Source organism: Oryctolagus cuniculus, chromosome 4 (genome assembly GCF_051225735.1).
Source record: "Oryctolagus cuniculus isolate XC-2025 breed Fujian yellow rabbit chromosome 4, ASM5122573v1, whole genome shotgun sequence".
NCBI classification, from domain to species: Eukaryota; Metazoa; Chordata; class Mammalia; order Lagomorpha; family Leporidae; genus Oryctolagus; species Oryctolagus cuniculus.
In genome coordinates, this window is record NC_142870.1 from 167878325 (window position 1) to 167900294 (window position 21970).

At 46.7% G+C, this 21970-nt stretch overlaps 1 long non-coding RNA gene across 2 annotated transcripts in view; it reads right to left on the reverse strand.

Moving 5' to 3' along the window:
* The window catches only part of LOC138849406 (uncharacterized), a 305173-nt gene that overhangs the window by 150901 nt on the left and 132302 nt on the right, over positions 1-21970 (reverse strand). The window lies entirely within an intron of this gene.

A 21970-nucleotide genomic window follows, 5' to 3' on the forward strand; every position in this document is an offset into this window, starting at 1 on the left:
CGCCACACCTCTCCTCTCTCTGTGTAACTCTGACTTTCAAATAAATAAAGAAATCTTAAAAAAAAAAAAGGCTAAAGCAGATTCAAGGCAGGGAAGCCCAAGTGGCAAAGGAAGCCAGAAGGACACAAGCATCTACCCTACTCACATCCCCACCCTAAATCTTGGATTTAAAGCTCCATGGACCGTATAATTCAAGCACTAAAGGCAAGTTTGTATAGATCTCAAGTTTATGCATATATATACAGGCAGGAATGTCTTCAGCTGATTTCTGGATTATATATATTTGCATTCATATATGAACAACAATAGAATAATGAAATCTCCAGTCCTTGGGTGGTTTTCTCAAGCAGAAAAGGGGGGAAGGTTCTTTGTTCTGCTATTCCAGTTTTGATCTTTCATTCATTCTCTAAGGGCATAAGTGATTGTTTGTAAATGCTTCCATCAGTTAAACCACTCTTGAGAGTTTTTTTTGCTTGTAGTTGTTGTTTCCTGCTGTGGATTTTAACACAGAAGCCATTCCTTTTGAACCAGAAGTAGTGACAACCAGCACCCAACTGCCATCTGTTAGATTCCTTTGTTTGCGGGCTCTTTTGCTTATATTCACGTAGAGTACACAATTCATTATAAGCCTGAACTGTGTGTGTCTGCTGGGTAAGAGAACCCGAGGAGAGACTGGAACAGGAGGTTTGCTACTGTGTGGTCCAGCCATCCCAGCCACATTCAAGCACGCAAATCTAAAGCAAGAGCAGGCAAACCTGCCCACAACCTCTGGAGTGGCTACAGAGGAAAAGGCAGGGTGTGTGCGTCAGATTCCCTTTCTTGGGTATTTGAAAACACAAAAGCCTGAGAGAAAAAGAAAGTCAGGAGACTGCTGTAGAGGCCCTGAGGAGTCATGAGCAAGCCAGAATTAGCAGGAAGCAAGTCAACAGGAAGAGGAGGATGAAGCAGACATGAGAAAGTCGGTTGCACCCCATTAACCTCAACCTGTGTCCGCTCCAGGCATGAGCAAAGAGCCACATCCTTTGCTTTCCTTCTTACCTCCTCTCTTCCTCCTCCTCCCAGCTCCTCTTTCTTTCCTTCCACCCACCGATGCACAACAGTAAGAGTTGATCCCAGAGCTGATGGCAACACATCACTCTAAGTCCCCCGTTTGTCCGTACCCAGGCTGAGCTCAAGAAAGGATGCAGTGACCTCACTGTCACTTGTCTAATGGCATCAAACCCTTCCTTTGTCTTTTCAGAATGTCCAGATGGAGGCAAGTCTGAGAATGTAAGCATTTCCAATCGCCGTTTTCTCTAGTTGAATCTAATTGTAGCATCAGAAAGAGAGACAGAGACAGACAGACAGACTAGCTTGGTGCAAACCTCCCAGTCAACAGCTGATCGTATATATCAATAGTTAAATAAAAAACAACAAGGTGATATGGGGTGGCAAAAGTGGAATGTTGTATTTGCTGTCGCTTGTGAAATGGTGGGGTTGTGAGAAAGAGAGAGAAAGATCTATGTGGAAGTAGCATCGCTACGGGCCACAAAATGTAGGTGTGCGGGGGGAAAATATAGCTGAACGTATTTCCAGGATGTGGCAAGCGGATGTGGCTCAACCAGAGCAATTTATAGCCGCAAGTGACATCATAAAACCCCACCATCATAAAACAGGGCACGGAAGCTGCTTTTAGACTTGGAGGATCAAACAGCTAGATTCAAAACCCAGATAATAGAATAACAACTGCTGCTTAACAGGGAGCGGGAGATAAAAATAATTTGTTGCACTTCACTGCATTCTATCCCACACCTCTAACACAGCAATCCTGAGTCGTTAATTTATTAGCGGATTTGTGTGGTTACCACAGCTGAGGAGAAACACTATCAGTGGTGGAAGACACGGTAGACAGGAAATCCTTAGCCAGCAGTTCAAGAGCAAGACTTTCCAAGCCAGAGCAAGCAGAGGAGCAGGTGAACTGAGTCAGAGGTGGAGAATTCCTGCCCTAGACCAGTGAAAAGGACCTACGTGAAGTAATCTATTCTTAATTTTTCAAAAGCAATTTAAAAATAGTCTAGAGGTTAGTATTTCTTATTTAATTAAGCAATTAAAAGAACTTCTTGAAATGAATTTAGTTTCTGGTTTTGACATCAACCATAAAGTCCCAGCTAGTAACAACAATAAATAATAATATAGGGGCTGGCGCTGTGGCATAGCAGGTAAGGCCGCCACCTGCACTGCCGGCATCTCATGTGGACGCCAGTTCTAGTCCTGGCTGCTCCACTTCCAATCCAGCTCTCTGCTCTGGCCTGGGAAAGCAGTGGAAGATGGCTCAAGTCCTTAGGCCCCTGCACCTACATGGGAGACCCAGAAGAAGCTCCTGGCTCCTGCCTTTGGATCAGCCCAGCTCTGGCCATTGCAGCCATCTGGGGAGTCAACCAGTGGATGGAAGACCTCGCTCTCTTCCTCTACCTCTCTGTAACCCTGCCTTTCAAATAAATGAATAAATCTTTAACAAATAAATAATCTAAAATACCCACTCTTTTTCCCCGAAAGTCTTCTTCGTCAACCTGGCAAATAGCAATGCACTAAAGGAATATTTTCATCAATGTGTCCAAATATTTCTTTCGAAGTAGAATTTGGTTTGAGATAGCCCCAGGAGATGTTGTGGAAGCAAAGGGCAATCCCGGAATTGAACGCACATATTGTGTAAAGTGTATTTTGCCTTCACTGCATCCTAAGCCAGAAATGGAAAAGATCAGAATGCAGCCTACCAGATACTGCAAAGGGACTAAGTGTTTCAGTAGGTTTGCAAGAGTGCAGCAAACAGGACAGTGTCACCACCACAAAACAACCCAGACCCTTGAGTTCCCAGCTGCAAAGCTGCCCAGCAGAGAAGAGAATGCTGCTGCATTTGGAGCTCAGTGACAGGGTGCGGTGTCCCAAAGCATAAAGGGAGGAAGAGGGGCGGGGCCTGCAGGGATGAGGAGCAGGTGCATTCTGGAAGTGGAAAATTATTCTTTCAAGCATAGAAGAACAATCTTTAAAAGGAACTATGGGAGAAGCAATGCATGAAGAGTGTCCCTAGGAAGGGGAAGTGTAAAGGAAGTCATAAAATCCACTCTATAGCCAAGACCACAGATAACTGAACAGAAAAATCAATCAAGAAGAATGGTCATCTCCAAGTAATGAACCATTTTACTGAGTGTCCAATCTCCAGTCCCACACCCAGATTCCTAATAAGAGAAAATACACACACACACACACACACATGCATGCACACACATGCCTGGAGGAACAGCATCCCAGGGCCCTCACACAGGAGGAGGCAATGGGAAAACGCATTCACAAGGACTTTATAATTGCTTGGCGTTTTGTTATTCCTCTTCCCGCACATTTCTGCTGATGGTGATTGGGATTGTTTTTTGAAATCATGATCCGCCGCTGCAGCACTGTAATTACACAACGATGGCATTATAAATGAAGGTTACTGCCAGAAATAGCACAGCACAGAGGGGTGCAATTTGTCTTTGTGGATGCAATTGTATGTGGCTATGTTTATAGATAACCCCTGTTTTCGTGGCATTTGGAAATCATCGACTAATCCAAGCAAGGGGGGTCTTAGGAAAAAAATTCTCCGTCTTATTTTCTGTGGAGAGAATAGAAGGCAGTTTCTTCTGATCACAACAAATGGGAGTAACAAAGTAAGAGTTAGGCTTACGCTGTGCTCAGTCCCTCAACTGCCACGTGGTCCCATGAGCATCCATAGCACTTGGGTAGCGGAAATCCAGCTGGGGCAGCCCATTTGTCAGCAGTGGCTGACAGCACCTCTGGAACCTCAGGGGGTATTCCTTAAGCCCTGCTCTCCCCTAGTGCTTCTCATTCTTGTCTGCAGGATTTTCAGCCAATCGCTTTGGGAATGAGTAAGGAAGTAACTCAGCTTCTTCCATGCCCAGGGAAAAGTAAAGTTCTGACGTGTGATCCACAAGTGTCTGGTTCTAAAATACATTAAAATTCTCTGATCCTCTTCTCTTCGAGAGAGAGCCTGGTTCTACTCTCTTCAAATGCTCTACACACTTGGGATGACCAGAATATGACAAATGTGATATTTCTGCATCTCACTGCTACTGGAAAAAGGCAGCCACCACATCATGAGAACACATCGGTGGCTGGTGGAGAAGTTCACACAGAGAAGAACTAAGTTCTCCTGTCTCATGTCAGCAGCACCACTCACTAGCCATGGGGCTGAGCTGCCTTGGGAATGGGTCTTCCAGCCCCACTCAGGCTTTCAGACTATAGCTGTGACCGACGTCTTGACTGTACATGACTATAACCTTAGGAGAGCCCATGCAGATAAGCCACTCCTAAATGGCATACACGTGGCAAATGGGAGAATCATCCTTTTAAGCCATGCAGTGTTGAGGTAATTTCTGCCCAGCCGTGGATAACTAGCACAGAGTCCCAGTGGTTTGGAGCCCTGGTTACTCATAGCTATCGCCAGCTCATCAGCTCCCACCTCCGCCATAGAGAACCTACACTCAAGGTTCTCGGCTGGGGTCCGACACTTGCCAAGTAAGGCAGATACCATTATTCCCATCCTAGGGAAGGGAGAGAAATGAGACATGGAAGCTCCCACCGCAAACAATGGTAGAGCATGTTTTCTAAATCCTGCTTTTCATCACAGCTGCATCTCCCCAGCACCTGCGCCCCCTGTCCTTTGCAATTTTAAGCAACCTCCCTTCTCTCCCCAAGAACAAACTAGTTAATTGGTTCATTCGCTGTGGGCCTAAGCACTCATCTTAATCACAAAATTTAAAAAGCAGTCTCAGTAAATTTAAAAAGCAAGGCAAGAGCTTTTCCTCACTTATATCTAAGCGTTCTTGTTTCTCCAAATGATACTTGTTCACAACAGGCAGAAATAATTAGCAAGTTAATGGATTATATTAATGGATTATTCTTCTGTTGGCATAAATGCAAAGGCTCTACGTGACTGCACCTCGCTGTATGTCTGAACTACAGGTGGTGGACTGAAGCTGCTGACCAACGTTGCTTGTAGTTGATTGAAGATATGAACAAACGGCCACGCTACGTGGGCAAGAAATGAGGAAGAAGAAGCCCACGTTTTGCACTTTCTGTTAGGATCAAGCAAAATGTACAGCCAACTCCTATTCCAGAGGTTTCACCATAGTCGTTACCAGGCCACGTGGGAAGTGGGCACAAATGGGAGCTACACGACTCTTGCTAGCACCATTTTACGTAGCAAACAACAATGTTTGTGTTTTCCTTTGATAGTTTTCAAGTGTCGGTCTCTACTGGGTATTGCTGGGGATGGTTTGCCCTGAGTCAGGGTAATAGAGGAAAACACATACGGGCTTGAGAATTAAACAAATCGCCCATCCTGTATGGTCCTAATTAAGCCACATGACTTCTCTGCTCAGCCTCTTGCATGAGATTAAAATGAGTGCCCCTCCAGCAGGCTGACTATGAGAATCGAATGAGAAAGTGAAGCCCACCAGCTCATGCAGCGCTGGCCCGTGGGTGGTGTTGCTAGAGGCCTCTTCCTTGTGTCCTGTGTCTTATCACACTGTTTCTGATATCAAATATACTTTTGCATACACTAGTGGGGAAGGTCCCAGTCATCTCCCCACGAATTACCTTTTCCTGCCCCAATTCCACCTGCAAGAGCACCTGCTGTCATTCCAAGTCTCACTGTCTCACGCTAAAAATTCACTTAAAAATAGAGGTCTTATCACTAAAGAATAATTCATACAAAGTTGGGATTGTATATAACATGATGAATGGCTTTGGTTCGCAGGGAGAAACAAACAGGTTTAAAATACAACTGTTAGTAGCAGCATTGACACTCTAGTATGAATGTATTCTAGTGAAAGGCACATGGTGAGGGCAACGTCTCTTTCAATTAGGTTTGGACCAGCTGGTGAGAAAGTTGGACAGCACCAGTCACCTGAAAAGGCAGAAGGAACAAACTGATGCTCTGGCTTGCAGCCGAGTTCCCCCAGTGGGAGGCTGGTCATATTTCAGAACAGTTCTGCAAATACACATGAGACAGAAAACAGTCACAGTGTGTTCTGGTAACACTGTGCTCTTTTGGGTCTTGGCAGATCCTGTGAGAGTGAAGTGTTTTTGGTGTAGAAGAGAAGATTTGTGGAGGCAACATGCAGCCACTATAACAACGCCCTGGTATGTATTTGCATACCAACGGTAACAAATCAGTTGTGTGTCTTACCCCACTGTTTCTCCTGCAGCCCAGGTGTGCATAATTTTAACTCCATTTTACAGATAAACAAACTGAGACCAGAGTGGTTAGATGTCAAGTCCATAGGCCTATAAATAGGAGCAAATAATCAGGTCTGGACTCTTAATCCCACATTCCTTTCTCTTACCAGGATCCCTCTATTACTAAATCAGTAACTTGTCTGTATGAGCGATAAACAGAAAGTAATTTATAAATTTCTAATTTAGCTCTTCCTCCTCTTTATTTGTTTGTTTTAATGTTTGTATTTCTTTATTTGGGGCTCAGTGGGAACAAGAGATCTTTCATCTGCAGATTCACTCCCTGAATGGCCATCACAGTCAGGGCTGGGCCAGGATGAAGCCAGGATCCTGGAATTCCATCTAGGACCTCTACGTGGGTAGCAGGAATCTAAGCACTTGGGCCGTCTTCTGCCGCCTACCCAGGTGCATGTGCAGGAAGCTGGGTTGGGAGTGAAGCAGCTGGGACGCCAACTGGCCCTCCGCTAGGGAATGCAGTTATTCCAGCCCACTGCACCGTAACACCAGCCCTTTACAGCCACAAAGCACACATCCGTCGCACAAAGGTGACACAGAAATACTGCTAAAATAATTGGCCAACGATCTGTGAGAACAACAACTTGCCTTGAATAGACAGACTCTTTCAAGGGGCCCAGGGTTAATTTTAAGGAACTCTTAAGCTGTGGTCAGTGGTCCAATGAGAAAAAGCACAGTTTTTGAGCAATTGTGGCAGCAAACTTCTTCAGTCAGTGCCTGTAACTTTTGCAGAAGGAGGCCTTCAGATCTCGCTGTGCAAAAGCAGAATTATGGGGTCAGCTAAGAAACAAACTGAGAGCTGGGTTTTGCTGTCAGCTTCCCCATCACAACACGGAAACTTTTGTCCTCAGATGTCACACTTCTCTGTGAAGCTCAGCCTCTCCAGACAAGAATGATGTGCAAACATAATAAACAGAGCAGTCACTGTCAGCCTAAGGAAGTGAGGCATGGGGACAACAAATGCAAAGGGAGCCGGGCTCCACGCCAGCAGCAGGCTCCTTGCCCTGAAGGGAGGGAGTTCACAGTGACCCTCAGTCCTGACTTGTCAGGAGCGCCCCCTCGGTGCTTCCTAAAATCCCAACACCTCGGGCCTCCATTCCTCCATAATGAACTCTTCTCCATGGCTTCAGAAACCCTGGGAGTAGGATCAGACTCTGATACTCGGGACAGCACTGCGAGTGACTCCACTGTGCAGGCACAATCCCACTATTCAAGTGCAGCTCACAGGCCCTGATCTATAGCTCCTGAATCACAGTTTCCAGGGAAAGCGATTGAGAACAGCTCATTTGAACGAGGGACCCAGTTGCCTGGGGCATCACCAAACAGGCAGCCTCTGGTGGGCGCTGCTCACTGGAGAGATATCTTTACTTGGGATGAGTGAGGGAGTCACTGGAAACAGAAGTTCTCTAAAGAAACTGCCTTGCTAACTTTTATAGCAAGGGCTAGGGGCATGTTCAGGATGTAGAAAAGATGGGGTGGGGCAGTGCAGGAGGGTGTTCCTGCTCCAAGCAACAGACACCTTCACACGCTGCATATTCAAAAATCTGACTCAGCCAGTCTCTTGCATCTCCGAATGTTCTTTGTCTCTGGTGAACCTGCCTCCTCTGAGCACAGGCCTGCAGGGTCAGCTTTCCTAGAACATCCTCCAAACGGAACTCAAGCAGATTCTCTGCCCCTGCTCCTGTGCCTACCTCTTGCCTGAATCCCAAGGGACAAAGGTCGCTCTTCTGTACCTACTTGCTGCTGGCCAGAGAGCTGGGGTCCCCCGGAGTGGAGGAGTGAAACACAAGAGGCGACCAAATGAGGAGAAATCTTGGGTCTCCAGGAATAGCCTGGAGAGCTTGCCAGCAACCTGGCCAGGCGTTTAGACAAACACTCATCAATGTCGGTTTCTTGCAAAGAACAGGTTGAGGTCTGACACCTGCTCACCAGAGTGTCTATCAGGAGGATAAGTGGTAGGCTCAGAAACTTTCTTCTCTCTGGTATGGTGAATCTAAGGAGACACAGCCTATAATTTTAGAGAAGAATGAGTGTTTACCCAAACCTTCTGATACGGTGTAACTAGGTAGGTAGTTAAAGTTGCAATGGGCTGGAATTCTTGGACACTGCAAAGCAATGCTGTCTCTCTTTAACTGTCAGCCACCAGTCAGCCAATGGAGCCCTTTGGTTTCTAAAACACCTGCCCCCAGGTGTGGGATCTGGTTACAGGCTGTTTTGTAGTTAGCTTTTCCACTTCGCTCATCAGCAAACAGGTGTCCACAGGCAGGTGGACCATCCCTGGAACATGCTGTAACTATTTAGGAAAATAAGCCACGGATGAGGAATCTGGCACTGTCATGTGGGATACCCACATCAGAAGGCCTGGGGCTGAGTCTTGGTTCTGTTCTACCTGCTCTCTGCTCATCTGTACCTTGGGAGGCAACAGGTGATGGCTTAACTGGTCAGGTTCCTGCCACTCATGTGGGAGACCTGGATTGAGTTCCTTTAGAAAGAAAAATAAGCCACTACTCTCTTTAAAATTATTTTTTAAATTTATTTGAGAGGCAGAGAGAGTGTGTACGCTTACATCTGTTAATGCACTCCTCAATAACTGGAACAGGGCTGGGCTGAGGCCAGGCTCTCAATCCAGGTCTCCCAGCCGGGTGGCAGAAATCTCCTGACTGGAGCCACAGCTGCCGCCTCTCAGGGTCTACGTTCATAGGAAACTGGAGTCAGGAGCCAGGGTAGGCAATTAAACCCAGGTAGCCCAGTGTGGGACGTGGCATCTTAACCAGCATCGTAACCAGCAGGCTAAGTGTCCACTCCCACCATGTATTTTAATGGTCCCAGCATTTGGGCTAGGACCCAAACTGTGGTGTGCTGTAGCTTTTAAATGGCCAGATGACTTTGTGTATCCCACTCAAAGGGGTCAGTTTCCTCTCTTTTTAATTTTTCATACACAGGGTTGGCTAGGAGCCCCAAATCGGGTATCTAAATCCAACAGAAGCTGGCCCTTGCCGGGTATCCCCCTAACTGCCTCATGGGCTTGGTACAGACAAACAATTCGCAGCTTTAGGACAAGGCCCATCGTCCTTGGAAGATTATAAATCCTAGCTAGTTCACCATTTCTTTAGAAATCGGTGCCTTTTCTTTTGCTGCCTTCTGTCCTCTCTCTGCCGCACAATTCAAGGTTTTACCAGCTTCGTTATCAGAAATCCCCTCTGGGGTCGTCATCCACACACAAGACTGCTCCCTCTGTAACTGTCGCCTCTCAGGTCTCTATTCAAAATTCCCCCAAATTTGGGAGGGAGGGTTAAAATCTTCGCGATAGAAGTATCCAACAGCAGTGTAGCTTTTGGTCATTTTGGAGGGTCTTTCAACTCCCAAGTAAATAGCTCTTGGGACTCAGGGTCCAAGGAAATACACAAAAAACTGCACCCTTTTGGTCTGTAACCATATAATCCTTGCTATCCGCTGGGACAGTGGCCAACAGAGAGTGAGGATAACACACTGCAGAAAGGATGGCCCGAACCTCTGCACCCCCAGCCTTCAAGTCCTGTACAAACCTCTATGCATCAGAGTGAGTTTTTCACAGCTCGTTACAAGGAGATCCACAGGGCCTGATCGACCCCTGACTAAGGTGCCAGATTCCAGCAGGTGGGCAGATTCCAGCTGTAGCTTTAGGCCCTGGGCCAGTGAGCAGTCTGCTTTAGTATTATTTTTATAGGTTGCACATTAACAACCCATCCCACCTGACCCTTAGCCCAGACTTCTGGATTAACTTAAGCTAAAATACCTTCTGGAATGCTTTCAAGATCCGTCACCACCTCATGAAGGAGAGCCAAAAGTCCTGCCCACCTGCTCTTTGGGACTTCACTTCCACCCAGTCTTGACTTCCATACACAGTAGCAGGACTCCTCCCCTCCCAAGAGTGGGCTGAGGTACTCAGGGACATATACAGAAGCATGAGTCAGAAACTTAGGCCTGGGGCTGGCGCTGTGGTATAGTGGGCTAAGCTTCCACCTGTGGTGCCGACACCCCTTAAGGATGCCAGTTCAAGGCCTGGTTGCTCCACTTTCAATTCAGCTCTCTGCTGTGGCCTGGGAAAGCAGTGGAAGAGGGCCAAGTGCTTGGGCCCCTGCACCTGTGTGGTACAGAAGAAGCTCTTGACTCCTGGTTTTGGATTGGCCCAGCTCCAGCCATTGCGGCCATTTGGGGAGTCAATCAGTGGTTGGAAGACCTCCCTCTCTCTCTGTCTCTCCCTCTCACTGTCTGTAACTCTGCCTCTCAAATAAATAAATCTTAAAAAAAAAAAAAAAGAAAGAAATTTAGGACCTTCTTCACAGGCCAGAAGCTCCAGAAATCTCATTACATCTCCTTTCCCTTTAATTTTGTATTGAAATGTTTATTTGTTTTTATTTTTATTTGAAGATTTAAGAGACAGAGAGATCTTCCATCTGATGGTTCACTGCCCAAATGCCCACAACAGCCAAGGCTCAGAACATCAGTCTGGTTTCCCCGCCCATGATGGGTGGCAAGGACTCAAGTACTTGAGTCATCATCTGTCACCTCCTGAGAAAGAAGGCAGCAAGTAGAGTAGCTGGGACTCAAACCAGCCACTTCCATATGGATGCTTGAGCCCTCCCACTCTGGGGATAACTGGTGGTCTAATACCGGTGCTACACTGGGGGCTGGGGTCACTTACCGGTGGTGGCTTCTCTCATCTCCCAGGTTACCTGGAGTACACCAGATTGCAACAGCCAATAGCGTCACCTGCCGTTACAACTTCCTCCCATCCTCATCTTCCCCTGTGTCTCAGCTGTAGAAAACCTTAAAGGCAATCTCCACCAAACAAGGGGGATTTGGCTCAGGACTGACAGCCAATTTCTGAAGCTTTCTGCAGAGTCTGGGCATTCTGAGACGTGCAGTACGTGTTTAGAACCAGCTGACTCCCCTGAGTTTCAGGGTCCCAGGAGGTAGACTGTATGAGATGCTCTTAGCCTTTCTAGGAATATAGAGGGTTTTCTCCTGGTTCCTACTGACCTCTCTCAGCTAGCTCCAATTTGTGGGGGTCTCCTTACTTACGTGCACCCAGCAACATACTCCTGTAAATGTTCTATGTCCTGTAGGCCCTTTGGTGTTGTCAGGTCTCAGTCAGGGTCTAGCACTGAGACTGACTCTGTGGCCAGCCACCACACCTGGTAATCAGGTTGACTGACAGCTTCCTGTCAGCCTCGTCCCACGTCTTTGCTAGCACCGTAGGCTTTCTCACGTTGTCAGAAGGGTGGTCATAGCTTTCCAACTGGGGTTTCTGAGTTGAAAAGGTACCCCCTTATCACGAACACAAGTCTGGGGTCGAGCTTAGCACCTGCACATTTGTCAGCCCTCTTCCCATCTGGAACCTGAGAGAGGGGAACATGCCTCCCCTAGGCCTACACCAGTCCTGTGTGGGTTAATGCCAGTCACGTCATCAGGAGGGGGTGGAGGTTGTGCTGGCCGAGGGTGTCGCTCCCCGTCTTCATGGAGGAATGACACAGGACCCTGCGCTGTTCTTTCGTCTGCTCGGCCCTCCCCGGTTAGCTGCTGGTTCTTCCCGGGTTGGCTACCGACCCTTCCCCCTCCGTGGAAGGGCGGTGCCCCCTGCCACTTTCCCCACTTCTGCGGGGGAGCGGCACACCGCCGGCTGACTCTCTCGGGGGCTGCTCAGGTGTTCCTTCAGATAGATGTTCCCGGTACATGTTGTCTCTCTCCTCCTTTATAGTCCTCTTCCACCAATCCCAACTCTGCTACCCACACGCCGAGTACGCTGCTCTCCTCCAATCAGGAGCAGGTCCTACAGTTTATTGGTTGAACTGGAGGCAGCTGCGTAGAAGCTGTTTCCTCCTCTCCCAGCGCCATATTGTGGGAGAGCAGATGCATAGAATAAGTCTTAATTCCAGTAACTTAGTCTAGTCCGAGCTGCTCCCCACAGAGGGCAGGGGGACAGAATGGGGCTTTTGCTGAGCCTCTTCCAAGTTAGTATTTTTTTCCATTAATGTGTCTCAGTAGGGCAAGATTTTATTTCTTGTTTGATTTTTCTCTTCATGATGAACATGCAAAGAACTAGATAATAATGGCAGAGAAAATGGAGCTTCCCACGGAGATAAGGTGGCACTCCATGCCAACGCCCAGCAATGAATGGGCTCCAGAATACATGACGGAAAGGTTTCTCTCAACTGGGTGGACAGAGAAACCTGGTGAAGCTTGCAAATCATCACGGAACACGTGAACAAGGAAGATCAAAAGTCCAGACATAATGCGAGAAAGCAGAGGAGAGATGAACCTAGACACCACAAATCTTATCCATTCCAAAACATGAAATGCACCATGCTTTTCCACCTGCTCCCTGGCGAGATCTTTACACTTGAATCAAACAGTATCACACCTGTGAAACAGCAAGAACAGGGTCAAGTAACCCAGAAACTGGGCCTGGAAATTTCCCAGACTGCTTCTTTTGAGATCCTCAGTCTCTTGGAGCAATCTGGCTTCCCAAAGAGTACTGTCCCTTTCCCACCCCCAGTGCTTTGCTGATAGCACACTTCCTGTCCCGGCTTTCACTTTCAGCACCTCTCACACAAGTATTAGAATAGCAATCCCAAATTACTCACTCCTTTATTCTGGGAGGGGCTGGACAGAAAGGGCTCCCTGTGGTCACTTCACCTCTTGGGTCTCTAAGCCAGGACTCAGGACCACCAGCACCAAGCAACACCTCACATGCGAACAGGAAGAAGAGCTGTTCCCCACGCCTTAGCAAACCTTGGATGAGATTCTGCTGTCAACTGCTTCTCTCAGTTCCCAGTAACCCCATCTAGGCTAATGACAGTCTCATCTGGATCACCAATTTTTTTTAGCAGACACAAGGAGGTCTGTTCACGTGGGATGTGGCCAAAAACTCAGCCTCCGGCAGGAGCCACTCAGAGAAAAGCTTTATTTACTTGTGATAAGTAAAGGAGACCATGGGAAGGTGGAGTTCCCTAAAGAAACAGCCTGGGAGAGAACTATTTTCCTGGGGGCTTTTATAGCAAGGACTAGGGGAGTATCCTGGATTACAGAAAAGGGAAACTGGAGGGCCATTCCTGCTTGCCTTATACATCTTCACATAGTGTAGGCTCAGAAGTGTGACTCCAACTTGGTTCTTGCAAGTTCGAATGTTCCTTTATTCCTGGGGGTCTGGCCCCCACAGGAGAGTAGAACAAGACAAGATTTCCTGGAACATCTTCTGGAAACAAGCTCTGACTCAGGCTGAGCTCTTGCAGCTTTCCTTGTTTGGGGTGGTCTGACCTCCTCCAAGCACACTTCTGCAAGATAGGCTCTCTGGGACATTCTCTGAAAAGCACGCTCAAGAGAGCTTCTGCCTGTCTTCACTGTTCCCCTTATGCCTACAGCCCACACTCTTATTAGTTGTCAGCCCCAAGTCCTTTATTTTTAGAAAAGTTGAGTAAGACCTAATATTGTCTTCAAAGAAAAGAATCAACAAAGTGAGAAAACGACATAAGGAAAGAGCAAAGATATTTCCAAATCATAAATCTGATAAGGAGTTGATACCCATAATATAAAAAGAACGTCTAAAACACAACAACCAAAAAGAAAGTCAAATAAATGGTCCAGAGACTTGAATAGACACTCTCCAAAGGTACTGAGATGCAGAACAAGCAAATGAAACAATGCTCAATACGACTAGTCGTTATAGAAATCAAATGACACTGAAGTATCACCTCATACCCATTAGGATGGCTACTGTGAAAATGGAAGAAGAGAGGTAAGGGGAGGGATGGAGGCGGGGAAGGAAGAGGGAAGGAAGAAGTGATAGAATTTGAGTCCTTGTACACCATTGGCAGTAATGAGAAAAAAAATGGTACAACCACTATGCAAAATAGTAAGAAGTTTCCTCAAAGTATTAAAGGTAGAATCACCATATGATGCAGTAATCCTATAATCCCACCACTGGATTTATACAAAAAGAATTCAAGGCAGATACCTGTGCAACCATGATCATCTCATCATTATTCACAACAGCTGAGAAGTGGACACAACAGATGAGCAGGTGATGAAATTGTGGGATAAGTATCCAATAGAATATTATTCAGCCTTCAAAAAGGAGGGGATTCCACCATGTGCTGCAACATGGAGGAAACTTGGGGATATTACACAAAGTGACATAAGCCAGTCACAAAATGACAAATATCATATGATTGCACTCATACGCAGTATCTAAACTAGCAAAACTCAGACACAGCAAGTAGAAAGTGGCTATCAGAGGTTGGGGGAAAGAGAATGGGAGAGTCATATTCCATGGGTATAAAGTTTCATCTTGCAAGCTGAAAAAGTTCTAGAGATTGTTGTACGACTATGGGTATACAATCAATGCTACAGAACGGGACACTTACAAACGGCTAAGAGGACAAACATTTCACTGCTGAAATGCCCTCAACAGTCAGTGCTGGGCCAGGCTGAAGCCAGGAGCCAGGAGCTTTACTGGGTTCTTTCACATAGGTAGCAGGTACTCAAGCACTTGGACCATCACCTGCTGCCTTCCCAGGGACATCAGAGAGTTGGATGGGAAGCAGAGTAGCCACAACTCAAACCCAGCACTCCCATATGCAGTAAGGCAGCCACAATTCCACTCCTATGGAGCTGTTCTGAATTCCTCATAGAGCCTGGTTATTAAGCGCTTGTCAGATGTATAGCCTGCAAGTCTTCTTTCCCCTTCTGCAGGTTGCCTCCTCACTCTGGTTTTCCCTTTGCTGACAGAAGCTCTTTAGTTTGATAAATCCTACTTGCTTGTTTTTTGTTTGGTTTCCTCAATTTTTGATGTTTTCTATTAATATGAGGGTACTTGGCAACTTTGTGGGAAATATAATTTTAAAACACTGTTTTGGTGCAAAACATTTTAGAGCCACAGACACAAAGGGTGTTCAAAATTTCATGAAAACGCATGTTACATAAAAACATGGACTTTAAAATATTTTGCACCAAAATAATCTTTTCCCTTCCATTAATTTTTGAAGTAACCTTGTAGTTTTGCAGTCCCACGTTTTATATGTAAGTATCTAATGCATTTTTTTTTTCATTTTTTTTTTAATTTTTTGACAGGCAGAGTGGACAGTGAGAGAGAGAAAGGTCTTCCTTTTGCCGTTGGTTCACCCTCCAATGGCCGCCGCGGCCGGCGCACTGCGGCCGGCGCATCGCGCTGATCCGATGGCAGGAGCCAGGTGCTTCTCCTGGTCTCCCATGGGGTGCAGGGCCCAAGCACTTGGGCCATCCTCCACTGCACTCCCTGGCCACAGCAGAGAGCTGGCCTGGAAGAGGGGCAACCGGGACAGAATCCGGCGCCCCGACCGGGACTAGAACCTGGTGTGCCGGCACCGCAAGGTGGAGGATTAGCCTAGTGAGCCGCGGCGCCGGCTCTAATGCATTTTGAGTTAGTGTATGTATGTGATATAAGAGAAGGATCTAATTTCATTCTTCTGCATGTGTGGATATCCAGTTTTTCCAAAAGCATTACTTGAAGAGTCTGTCATTTCCCTATTGTTCTCTTGGAAACGTTGTCAGAATTCAATTGACTGTAGGAGTGTGTGTTTATTTCTGGGTGTTTCTATTCTGTTCCAGTGGATGATGTGTCTGTATTTATGCCAGTACCACACTGTTTTAATTTCAATTACTCTGAATGTTTTGAAATCCATGTGTGTGATGACTCCAGTTTTATTCTTTTTGCTCAAGACCATTTTGACTATCTGGTATCTTTTGTGGTTTCATGTGAATTTTAAAAATGTCTTTGATTTCAGCAAGAAAGCAACATTGGAATTTCTACAGAAACTGCACTGAATCTACATATTCCATACAATGGATGTTTTCACAATATTAATTTTTCCAACCCATGAACCTAGAATATCCCTCTACTTATTCGTGTTTTCTCCCATTTCTTTCACCAATGTGTTATAGTTTTCAACAGGTAGGTCTTTTACCTCCTTGGTTAAATTTATTACTTAATTACTTAAAATTTTTTATTTGCTGTGGGACTGCGTCCCTAATTTCCTTCATGGCTAGATCATTCTTAGGATACAGAAACACTACTGATTATTTCATATTTACGTTGTGACCTGTGACTTTGCTGAACTCGTCTATCAGTTCTAACAATTTTTTTTGGCAGAATCTTTACAGCTTTCTATAAGTAAAATCAGGTTGCCCACAAATACAGACTCTTCTTCCTTGCTATTAGGAGACCCTTTATTTCCTTCTCTTGCCCTATTTCTCTGACTAGCACTTCCAGTACTCTGCTGCAAAGAAACGGGGAGACTGAGCATCCTCTTCCTACTCCTGATCCTGAAGGGCAAGACTTCAACTCTGCACCATCGAGGATAACGTTTGCCACAGGTGGCACGGACACCACTGAGGACATGGGTTTGTCACAGGTGTCGTTTACTCTATGGAGAAACATTAACCTCTATTGAGTTCTTATCTTGAAGGGTATTGCATTTGGTCAGATGCTTTTTTTTTTTTGTATCTATTCAAATGGTTGTATGATTTTAGCCTCCATTTGGCTGACATATTTATGGATTTGTAATCATGGAAAACGATTCTTTTAATGTGTTCTTGAATTTTATTTGCTAACATTCTGTTGAGGATGTTTGCCTCCATGTCCATCATGCATATTGGCCTAGAATCTTTTTTTTCTTCTAGTTTCATTGGCTAGCTTTGGTATCAAGGTAAAGTAAGTCTATTCCTTTTTTAAGATTTATTTTATTTAATTGAAGAGCAGAGTGACACATAGAGAAGGAGAAACAGAGGGATAAGGAGATTCTCCATCCCCTGGTTCACTTCCCAAATTGTCACAATGGCCAGGACTAAGCCTGGCTGAAGCCAGGAGCCAGGAACTCCAACCTGGTCTCCCATGTGGGAGGCAGGGGCCCAATACTGGGGCCATCTTCTGCTGCCTTCCCAGGTGCATTGCTGGGAAGCTGGGACAGCCAAGACTCGAACCAGCACTTCAGTGTGTGAGACACCAGCATCACCGGTGGCAGCTTAACCCTTTGTGCCACTGACCACTCAGGTTAGTCTTATAACATGAGTTTGGAAATATTCCATGTGCCTTGATTTTTGGGACAAATTTGAAAAGAACTGGTATTAGTTCGTCTTTAAATGTTGGTAGAATTCAGCAGCCAGCTATTCTTTGGCGGGAGGTTTTTATTACTGATCCAATCTCCTAACTCATTTTGGTCCGTTCAGATTTTCCTATGTCTTCATCATTCATCTTTGATGGGTCGTATGAGTTTAGGAATTCATCTCTTTTTTCCTTGGTTACCCAATCTGTAGCTGTGTAATTGCTCATGGTGGTTCCTTATGGCAATATTCTCTTTGATACATCCTGGGGAAGGAAGCCTCCTGGAGGTCCTGGCGGGGCAGAAGCGGGGAGTAAATTAACAATGAGAGAGAGAAGGGCAGCTAAGTTCTCTGCAGCCACAGTGGGAAAGAAACTTCAGCACTTTCAATCACAGAATCACCTGCCAGCAACCGTTATTTAAACTTCTGAGCTTTCAGGCTGAGCTCAGAATTGGTTGCGTTCTCAGGGTAACTTTTCAGCAATGTCATGGGGAAACTTGATGAAAAGGTCTTCCCAGGGCCCCAGCAGCACGGCAAGGTCTCGGAACAACCTGCAGGGTGGGGCAAGGGAGCCAGCAGCTCCTCCTCTGCTCCCAGTCCCTCATTCAGACCCAGGGGCCTCTGCTGCTCAGCCCAACTGGAGATTAGAGAGAAAGACAAGTGAACTCCAAAGGGTTTCAAGGAGGAAAAAAGGCAAGTTTAGAACATGCAGGAAGGAGACTGTTTGATCTGAAAATCAAACCTGAGAAAGGTAACCAAAGGAGGGGGGCACAGCAGGGGATGGGGAAATCCAAGCCTGTAGCCAGAAAGCTAGGAGTGAGCCGCGGAAACAGATAGGAACAAGAGGCGCAATAATGAAAAAGGCCCCCAGCTGGCACATTTGCTCTGCCTCTGGAAGCCACTTTCTTAACGCCCATTTTAGGCAAAGAGGTTACCAAGAAAGGCGGGGAGTGGCTGTGTGCTCTGGAATTAAAACAGCATCTGCAATGTTATTAGCTGGACCGAGATGTGCAGAAGCCATCAATCTTTCTGCTCAGGGGAATAATTTATTGCCAAAGGGGCCCAGACAGGCTCCTTCTCCCTCCCTGAGGTCTGGCCCTGGGTGCAGCACAATTAGCTAAGTGCTTCTGTGCTGGAGGAGGCTGGGAGTACCATGGGCTCCTCCTTACACACAAGGAGCTCCAGGAAGGAGAACTCTGCTTTATGCCTGCGCCCAGGCCACCCCAACAGCTTCTACCAGCACAGCCTGAAGGCAGAAGCCGCACCCATGGGAATGGGCTCCTCTCCAAGCCTTGGGAGCCTGGGGAAGCTCACACACCTCTTCTCTGAACAGTGTTCTTCAGGGTATGAAATGAATACTCGAGTGCAGAAGAAGCGCATTGTACTGAAATACACTTCCCAAAGGCACAGTGACAGAGAGAAATTCCATCTGCTGACTGATTCACGTCCCCAAATGCTTGCAACAGCCAGAGGCAGGCCAGCCCAAAGCCAGGAGCTGGGAGCTCCATCTGGGTCTCCCACCTGGGTCAGGGACCCAAGGACTTCTGCCATCACCTGCTGCCTCCTGGGCAAATTAGTGGGGAGTTGGATTGGAAGTGGAGGCTGGACCCCGTCCCAGACAGCGGAACCTCATCGCACCCGATCGTCACCAGCCACGAGCATGGCAAGATCAGGAGTTTGCTGGTGCTAGTGCTTCGTGCCAGGGGAGATTCTGCCCTTACTGGACATGTTGTTGGAAGAAAAGTATTCTGTCCACCACGTGCACTTGTTCCTTCCCTAGAACTGTCTGCTATGCCAACCTCTAAAACCTCAAGCCTAACAGCTTAGTTTACCAAGTTTCCTCTTTCAAATACCAGCCAATGGAATCAAAGATGGGAGTAATCAGATTAAAAAAAATCAGCCAGCAGGTGAAGTTATGCCACTGCAAATGTCATGTGCACGGCTAAAGTGTGCACAGATCGAGTATTCATCGCTGGCTCAGGACAGCATCCAAGCAGAACCTCCAGAAGCAGCTCTTGGGACACTGGGCACCGCTGACCATTTGTGGTTCAAGTCTTTGCCGGTCAGGCGCAAGACCCCCATGCCTGAGACACCAAGGTTTCCAGGTCCAGGTTTACAGAGAAACGTGTCCCTTCTTCCCTCCCTCACCGGAAGCGTTGTGTCACCTCCAATGTGCGTCAGGGTCCAGGCGTGCCACGGGTGAAGCAATAAATAGATGCACGATTTGATCTGGCATTGGGCCTCCCCCTGATCTGGAGCCCCCTGGACCCATTTCTAGATGAAATGTGTAAGTGCTCCCATCAGGGCTTGTGGAAACCAAATCAGAGATTAATTCTCCCTAGTTTTTTACTGATTTCCAGAACAGGTTTTACTGGAATCCTTAAGGGCAGATATGGCCTGAGATCAGCTTCTGAAAAACTGAGGATAGAAGGAAGAATGGTTTTTAGCTTAAGACAGTGTTACCTGAATTTCAATTATTCTCACCAAGTCTTCAAAAATTTGTTGTTATCTGGCTGGTGTTGTGGCACACAGGACTAAGCCTCTGTTTGCAACACCAGGAGCCTTTATTAGAGTGCCCATTCAAGTCCCCATGCCTCCACTTATGATACAGCTTCCTGTTAATATGCTTAGGAAGGCAGTGGAAGATGGATCCAGGACTTGGGCCCCTGCCATCCATGTGGGAGACCTGGATGGAGTTCCTGGATCATGACTTCAAACAAATACAATAAAAAGATCTTTTAAAAAATTGTTGTTACGGAGCCGGCACTGCGGCATGGAAGGCTAAGCCTCCACCTGCATTGCCAGCATCCCATATAGGCGACAGTTCTAGTCCTGGCTGCTCCTCTTCCGGTCCAGCTCTCTGCTATGGCCTGGAAAAGCAGCAGAGAATGGCCCAAGTGCTTGGACCCCTGCACCCACGTGGGGGATTTGGAAGAAGCTCCTGTCTCCTGGCTTTGGATCTGCCCAGCCCTGGCTATTGCAGCCATTTGGGGAGTGAACTAGTGGATGGAAGACTTTTCTGTCTCTCCTCTCTCTGTCTGTAACTCTACCTCTCAAATAAATAAATAAAAGCTTTATTTATTGTTTTATATACAAATGCCATCTCTATACTTATTTGACATCTTGTTTATAATTGACTTATATTTTTATTTAAACTCATTTTAAAAGATTATTTATTTGAAAGGCAGAGCAAGAGTGAGAGTGAGCAATTTTCTATCTACTGCTTCACTCCCCAAATGCTCGTAACAGCCAGGGCTGGGCTAGGCCAAAACCAAGAGCCAGCAACTCCATCTGCGTCTCCCGTATCAAGGACCCGAGTACTTGAGCTGTCATCTGCTGCCCCCCAGGTGCCTTAGCAGGAAGCTGGATTGGACCAGGAGGCAATCTCAATCCCAGGCACTCCAACACGGGATGCAGACGTCCCAAGTGGCGGCTTAACTGGCTACACCACAATGCCCACTCCTTTCATTCATTTTTATTTTTATTTTTGAAAAAAGATTTATTTTATTTATTTGAAAGGCACAGTGACAGAGAGAGAAGGAAACAGAAAGATCTTCTATCCACTGCTTACTCCCTAAGTGGCTATAATAGCCAGGGCTAGGCAAGGCCAAAGCCAGTAGCTTGGAATTCCATCCGGGTCTCCCCGTGGGTGTCATGGGCCCAAGCACTTGAGCCATCTTCTTCTGCCTTCCAAAGGCACATTACCAGGGAGCTGGATCGAATGTGGAGCTGCAGGGACTTGAACAGGCACTCTAATAGGGGCTGCTCGTGTTGCAAGTGGCAGCTTAATCACTGAGCCACAACACTGGCCCCTAAATTCATTTTAAAAGCAAATTTTGTATTAGTTTCATAAGTGGAGAAGTAGCATCATTTACCACTTTAGAAGGTAACGGAAAACAGAATTATGTGGTCCACTGAGGACCCAGAACCTGAGCCCACTGAGGCTCCCATCTGGCTAAGCCCTGACCATGGTGCCACTTCGGAGTGGACCAGCCTATAGATCAATCTCTCCTGTCTCTCCCGCTTGCTCTCTGTAACTCTAACTTTCAAATAAATAATTTTTTTTTTTTTACAAAAAGAGAGCTTTTCCTTGAAATAACCAGAAGGATTGAAAGAGAGCTGAGGCCAGCACCACGGCTCACTAGGCTAATCCTCCGCCTGCGGCACCAACACCCTGGGTTCTAGTCCCAGTCAGAGCGCCAGATCTGTCCCGGTTGCCCCTCTTCCAGGCGAGCTCTCTGCTATGGCCTAGGAGTGCAGTGGAGGATGGTCCAAGTGCTTGGGCCCTGCACCCCATGGGAGACCAGGAGGAAGCACCTGGCTCATGGCTTCAGATCGGCACAGTGCTGGCCTTAGCGGCCATTTTGGGGGGTGAACCAACGGAAGGAAGACCTTTCTCTCTGTCTCTCTCTCTCACTGTCTAACTCTGCCTGTAAAAAAAAAAAAAAAAAAAAAACAAAAAAAAAAAAACAAAAACAAAAACAGAGCTGAAAAGGCAGCCATTTTGTTCCTCTTGGGACGCAGCTGCATTGCACCAGGTACACATGGTGCCTACATCACCTGC